Source organism: Physeter macrocephalus, chromosome 18, assembly GCF_002837175.3.
Source record: "Physeter macrocephalus isolate SW-GA chromosome 18, ASM283717v5, whole genome shotgun sequence".
NCBI lineage: Eukaryota > Metazoa > Chordata > Mammalia > Artiodactyla > Physeteridae > Physeter > Physeter macrocephalus.
The window spans coordinates 43,025,023-43,032,310 of record NC_041231.1 but is presented as its reverse complement, the minus strand read 5'-3'; the positions used below and the strand labels follow the sequence as shown (position 1 = coordinate 43,032,310).

At 42.9% G+C, this 7,288-nt stretch overlaps 1 protein-coding gene across 1 annotated transcript in view; it reads left to right on the top strand.

The window, feature by feature from the left end:
- The first annotated feature begins 225 nt into the window (after positions 1-225).
- LOC114484283 (transcriptional regulator QRICH1) overlaps positions 226-7,288 on the top strand; it is a 36,211-nt gene continuing 29,148 nt past the window's right edge. Inside the window, exon 1 of the mRNA XM_028479497.1 lies at positions 226-381. The gene's annotated coding sequence lies outside the window, so the exon portion shown is untranslated. The remainder of the gene's footprint in view (positions 382-7,288) is intronic.

Here is a 7,288-nt window from a genome sequence, read left to right as displayed (position 1 = left end):
AGGCTCCAGGGCTAGGCCGATCTCCGGCCCTGGCTCCGCCCCACATGGAGGGGCGTCTGAGGGCGGTACGCTCCGCCCTACACCCCGGGCTCCTGCCGCTACTGCAGCCCTAGGCTCGGCCTCTCTCCTCTGCAGAAGCGTTCCCTTTAAGTCTGGCCAGGAGGCAGCCTTAGTTCTCGCGGGATTCGACGCTCCAATCATCGCGAGAAAAGCTTTCGGCACTCATTGGCTGTGAGGGTTGAATGTAAGATGGCGCCCAGGGAGCTGTGAGGGGAAAATCCTGTCGGTCTTGGAGCGACGACGGCAGAACCGGGCCCCCGAGCGGTGCGGCGGGGCCGGCGGGTAGAACGGCGGCGGCGGCGGCGGCGGCGACGTCGCCGGGTGAGAGCTCCAGTGGGGGCAGGGATGTGGCGGGGTTGCGGGCCTGAGACAGCGGGCCCACCCCACACAACGGCGGGCGGGGGCGGGCGGGCCGCTGCCGCTGGGCCCAGGAGACCTCGGGGCGGCTCCAGAGCCGAGAACGACCCAGAGCTCGCACGCCCCCGCCCCCTGGGTGGGGGAGGGGCGGTTCGGGGATTCGGGTGGGCACGGCGCGCATTGGTGGGCGCGCGCGGCCGGGGCTGTTTATATGCTCGGGGGCGCGCGCGCTGTGCGGCCCTCCCGGTGCGCGTGGCCGCTGACGTGCGCGTTCCCGACCCGGATATCTCGGCTCCTGGAGCTGCAGTCTGTTGGCCAGAGCGGCTTTCTGGGGCGCGCGCCCCGAAGTCGGGGGTCGCGGGCAGGCGCGCGGCCTGCTGTTGGGTGGGGGCGCCGCGCGGGACACCCCTGTTCCGGGAGGGGCGGCGGGCGGGCAGCTTGCAGTTTGGAGAAGGTTGTGGGTTGGACCCTTCCTGCTCAGGTGACGTCCCCGGACCAACGGGGCCTAGGCCTGAGGAGAAACCAACCTGCTTTGCGGTCTGGCTTTGCGGCCCCGCTCTTCTGCGAAGTGGGCGAGATTGCTGGTTCTCTAAGAATGAGGTGTCCTGAGGCCCATGTGCAGGGTGTGTACTTGGGAGGGTTCTACCCTGATTCTGAAACCGAGCTCTGTTCGTCTGTGAGGGCAGCGAACCCCCTCGACTTCTTCACCTTGTTTTGATGCTTTGTGCTGGAGAGGGAAGGCAAATCCTAAAAGGCCCTTCAGTGGTATTTGTTTTCTTGTCATTAGAAAGTAATTCTTCATTAAAGCGCAATTCTTAGACGTCACCTCTGTGCGTTCCGGAAGGGGATCCACTTCTGTGGACGCTGTGAAACTACTCAAGCTGTAAATTGCCACTTTAAATCCTGAAATGCAGCCTTTTCCTCTGTTTGGTTGGGAGGGGCTTACTTGTACTCTGTTAGGTTAAAGGGCCCGCTCTTGCTCAGCCAAAAAGTTGCTCAGAACGAAATTGAACAATCTGATAATCAGTGCTTTGCCTTCTTTTGTAAGTCTGAAGATCCCCAGCAGATCTGAAATCTGCCTGCAAAAGTCACTTTTGATACAGGATTTCAATCCTTTTCAGCTTTTTTATTTTTTTAAATCCCAGCACTGTTTTCTGGTGCCAGGGGAGTTCTAGGTTTGTCCAGAGAAATAGGTACTTCTTTTTTCTAAGACAAAATATGTGCTAGTTTACTTTTTACAGTCTTGCTTCATTAAATTTAAGGAAAAAGAAACTAAGTGGAACTAAAATTAGCAATTAAATTTGAAAATGGTGGGGGTAGAAAACTACGTAAATACTGTATTATTATAAAACTCCTAAAATACTGTATTATTTTAAGAACAAGGTTAAAATTTAAAAAGAGGCTGAGGATGGAAGGAACTTCTTTGTTCTGTCTTCTTTAGAATGTTACAGGTCTTAAGAACTCAGGACAAGCAGCAGAAATGCATGCAGCATGGTGACTGGTGAGTTAGAATTATTCATATGCTGGAAATATGTGTGCAGTTTTTTTCCTGGTAATATTGAAACGTTAGAAATCCTGCCAGTCATTCTGGGTGGTGTCTGCCAGAAATTAGTAGGTGCTGGAAAATTGAATATGTGGGAGAACTACATCTTTGAAGCCAGCCAGTTTGCTGCTTGAACAGTTTTTTCCTCTTAAAATGTAAGTTAGTGGAACTTTCAGGTTTTAGTATGACAAGGCATCAGCTTTTCTAAGGATCCAAATGGTTCAAAGACAAGCAGTCACGTTTATCTAGGATACACTTAAAATATTAATACACCATTTAGGCCTGCTTTTTCTGGAATTTTTAATCGTTACGTTTGAGGTCTGCCTTTTAAATTGGTGTCTGTAGATAATATTTTTTCATAAGCTCATTAACTAAGATTTCCCTATTAAAAGATGTCCTGCTTCCAGTCCTCTGTGATGAATAATTTGTGTACCTCTCCCTGAACCTCTGCCTTTCCACAACCCCTTTCCACTTATGTTGCCATTTTAAAGGAAAGATCAGATTGTGGTTGAAGTTTCATGTAAATTTGAATTGCTCCAAAAGGTAACCAAAGTTAGGGGCTCTGGGTGTGGCTATCCTCCATCATGACAGCTTCAGAATCAGGGATTTCTTCCTTCACGCTTGTGTGCCTTCTTTTAATTTAATCAGGTACAAGTTTGTCTTTATGCCATGCTTCTTGTTTGTGTACTTTTAATTTTAATTTAATTAATTAATTTACATTTTTTATTAATTAATTAATTAATTTTTGGCTGCGTTGGGTCTTTGTTGCTGTGCGCGGGCTTTCTCTAGTTGCGGCGAGTGGGGGCTACTCTTCGTTGTGGTGCCCGGGCTTCTCATTGCAGTGTCTTCTCTTGTTGCAGAGCACGGGCTCTAGGCGTGCGGGCTTCAGTAGTTGTGGTTCGCGGGCTCTAGAGCGCAGGCTCAGTAGTTGTGGCGCACAGGCTTAGTTGCTCCGCGGCATGTGAGAATCTTCCCGGACCAGGGCTCAAACCCGTGTCCCCTGCATTGGCAGGTGGATTCTTAACCACTGCGCCACCAGGGAAGCCCGCTAGTGTACTTTTTAAATGGCCACCCTTTATCTGTAATGGTCTTTTATTTCTCAGCCTCAGAATGAAGTGTTATATGAACACCTGTTCTTTTCAATTTCTTTGTAGGTAGTTGCCCTGCATTTTGTTCCAGAGGTTTTAAGTCCTTTCCAGGCTTCACTTAAATGCTCCACTAGTTTTTTCCCAATTGTCACATTGGATTGTGATTTCTAATTGTAGCTGCATGAAGAAATGATAGATTAACCCCTTGCTTTGCTGAAAAGGGGAAAAGAATGGTCCTTTGTTGTCACACTTTAGGCTAGGGCAAAACTGTAGGTAGAGCTGGTGGACTGTGTCAGAAAGCTCTTTTTTGCATGTGCGTTTGAAATATCTATACATATTAATTCACTAGATCTGTATACAATTTAATGAAAAATTATAAAGTGAACCACTGTGTAACTAGCACCTCTTCAAGAAATAGAACAATGCCAGCACTTCTGAACCCTTCATGGGTCCCTTCCATGTTACAGCTTCTCATTCCCTAGAGACAATGACTATTCTGAATTCTGTGATAATCATGTGCTTTGTTTTTCTTTTTACTACCTTCGTATCACTCAACAACCTAGTTTTATTTAATTTTGAATTTTATATAAATGGAGTCATGCTGTTTTGTATCTTATTCTAGCATTGTGCTTGTGACATTCATCCACGTTGTGTGCAGCTATAGTTCATTCATTCCAATTTCTGTATAGTAGTCTGCTGTTTGAACAAACCATAATTTATTCACTCTATTATTGATAGACATCTAGATTCCTTCCAGTTTGGGGCTATTAACAATGCTACTATGAACATTCTTGGTTAAGTACATTTGTATAGGTGTGTGTCATGTACATATAGGGATAGAATTTGCTGGGTCATATGGAATGGACATTTTCACACTTCACTAGATAATGCAAACAGTTGTGCCAGGTTAAAGCTCATCAGTTGTTGGTAGGAATATGAGTTTAAGTTCCTGGTTGAAAGTGTGTTGTCCAGAACTAGAACCATGGTGAAAATGCCCCGGTATCAGGGACTTCTCTGTCTGGTGAAGGCATGGGGCAGATGGATGTCCTAATGGGATAATTTCTATCACAAACCGTGTGGTGAGTTAGTATCTTTAAGAATAGAACTGTGTCTCCCCATCTGCTTCTTTGAAATGACTCCTTATGTTAATTAGGACAAATGTGACTGTGACTCCTTAAAATGGAAATTGATGTTTTTTTCATGTGAATGTGTTCTTCAAACCAGAACTAAGCTATGAGGAACCATTGCTAGTAGATGTGAGCCTTAAGAGGGGCCCAAGAGCATGACCATTGGGTAAACAGGAAGAGGCAGGACTCTGAGGCAGCTCAGATTGTCTTCTCTTAGTTCATCACATATTCAAGACCCACCCTGCAGAGCTGCACGGGGGCCGGGAAGAGGTACCAGATTCAAGGGGACCCAAGAAGGGATGACTCCCCTGAGTACTTAGGCCTTCCCTTAGTACTGAAATAGAAAAAAATTAGCAAACAGAAATGTAATAGATTGTTGCTTTGGAGTAACCTTTTCCTCTTGTGTACTGGAGATAAGATAATTAGAATAATGATAACTTTGGTATACTGAGGGCCTGCTCTTTGTCAGGCACTGTGCTAAGCTCCAGTAGAAGGAAGTACAGGGGAAATAACCAGTAAAAATGTGTGCGGTTGTAGTGAAAATTTCCTGGGTCTGTTGGTGGGGGGTTTGGTTTGTCTATTGTTTTGCAAAGCAGCTATGCTTGAAGTATTCAGAAGCAAATGCTTGGCTACAGACTCCACCCCAAAGAGCCCCAGAGTGTTTTTCCCTCCATTTCTGACTCGCAGAAATTGGGAGTACTCAACTATCCCTCCAACCTCATGTTTTTGAAAAGTATTTTAGTTCATCAGTTTACTTAATGCTCCTCACTGAGTCTTTGACTTGGGGCTAATTAAGAATCTTCTTTCTTTTGGGGTTATAGAGTGTAGTTTCATTAAGTTTATCCATTTTTCTTTCTCTGTTACCAAGGCTCAGCCTTATGTATCTGGTGAGCAACATCTTGAATTTAACACTCTTCATTATTATGCAAGCTTCTGTTGCTTGATGGTTTTGTCTTTCAGAGTTTCAGATTTTGAGGGAAAAATCAAACTATGAACAACCAGAATTGTTTGTGTGTCTGTGACTGTTATTGTGGTATAACCACTATGCAAAAAGGATTACTTTTTAACTGTCTTTTTGGTTTAATACAAATTGCGGAAAATACAGGAGTGTATTAAACAGGAAGAAATTTAAGCCCTCTGTTATTCCATGCTACCTAGGCATAATTGCTGTTAAGCCAGTTTTTCTTCTTGGGTACATAATTAAACCATACTGGGATATATAAATACAATTGTATTGGCCTCCCTTTTCCCACGTAATGTGTCTTCTGTGTCACTAAATCTTTTTATTTTAAAACCAGACGTTTTGTTGGGGGAAGGTGGATCTTCTAGGTATTAACGTGCTTTTTTTTTAAGTTACTGTGTTACAGAAGGATCTGTGGAATCACACAAAAAGCTTGGAAGCAGACCTTTATATGAATTTGATATATAATCACAGTGGCATTTTAAATCAGTGGGCAAAGAAATTTCAATAATTCAGTAAATGATACAGGGTTGTTGGGTCTTCGGAAATAAAATTAGGCTTTTACCTCACACTATGCAAAATAAATTCTAAATGGATCAAAGCATTGTATAAATAATTACACTGTAAATTTAAAAATTGTAATGAGTTTATGGTAAAGGCAGACTTTTTCTGAGCATAAAAGCAAAGGAAGAACCTATCACCACTATTGAGAATATGTTTAATTTTTCTCAGTGTTGTTTTTTACTCACTGACTGGTCTCAAATATTTAAATGTATTTCTGAAGCCGCCCCCCTACCCACCCCCACAAGCAGCACTTTTGTGTCAGGTCAAATGCTGACTTAGTGTACTTTCATTATTGGGATGTGGGATGTGTCAGTCTGGTAGATACTGCCAAGTGAGCAGGTTAAAAGGACAAGAAATGAAGCCTTGTGTATAAATGAGCAGATTGGAATATTCTTTCAAATTGGCCTTTTCCGTTATATATTTTTTCAAGTTCTCCATTGAATTCATTATTTGTTAATATTTAGCTTCCTCTGATTTAGTGGTTCTCAAATGATTTTGGGGGCTTAGTGAAAGGAAAAAGCAATGGGAATTGGGAAGTAGTAGCTTCTGCTTAGAGCCAACAGTAGACTGTAAGGTTGGAGCACTGCAGAAGGTTTTATAACTTTGGAGTCTCAACTACTTAAAATACATGGCTAGCTATAAACCAAAAGGTGATTTTGTCATAGGATATTTCAAATATTTTCATAAGAACAGCAGAGAATATAGTGAACCTGTGTATGAACCTTTATCAGCGTTTTCTAAGTTTTATAGAATTTTCCCTACTTAAAGGTGTGTGGTCTTTTCTTTTTTTGATGAAAACTTAAAGAATGAACTTCGGGGCTTTATAGCAGATACTTTTCCAAGCTTTTATTCCATTCTTTCTGAGAACTGAATATCCATCTTATTTGGCATTCTGCTCAGGAAATAAATTTATATGTGGACTATTCTTGCAGTGACTGTTTTGAATGTAGTATTCTAGAAGTACTGACAGGTAGGATTTATTTGGAGCAGAATAGTTTTTATCATCTTTGGAACCTTGATTTTTTTTTAAGATTTTTTTTTTTTTTTTTTTTGGCTGTGCTAGGTCTTAGTTGCAGCACGCGGACTCTTAGTTGTTTAGTTGCGGCATGCATGTGGGACCTAGTTCCCTGACCAGGGGTTGATCCCCGGCCCCCTCCATTGGGAGCGCGGCGTCTTACCCACTGGACTTACCAGGGAAGTCCTGGAACCTTGATTAAAAAAAAAAAAAAATGCTCTGAGTTTGATTTGGTATGAAATGCTGTGTTGTTAAAACTAAAAGATTGATTAAACAGAAGCTATACTCAGCTAAATGCTTGTCGAAAATAGAGGGCATGGAACTTTAATTTCCTTATCTTACATGATGGGAAGTCCAGAGATACTATAAAATTAGTGTGCCTACAACTAGAAGTTTAAAGCTATGAAACTGATCATTACAAAAATTAAAATATGATTGGCAGGGGTTAGTGAGAGGAAGGTGATTTAAATGCCCTAACACCTTTCCTAGAGGACAGACCAATATTTAAAATTGGTAGATCAGAAAGAGGAAAACAAATACCGTATGCTAACACATATATATGGAATCTTAAAA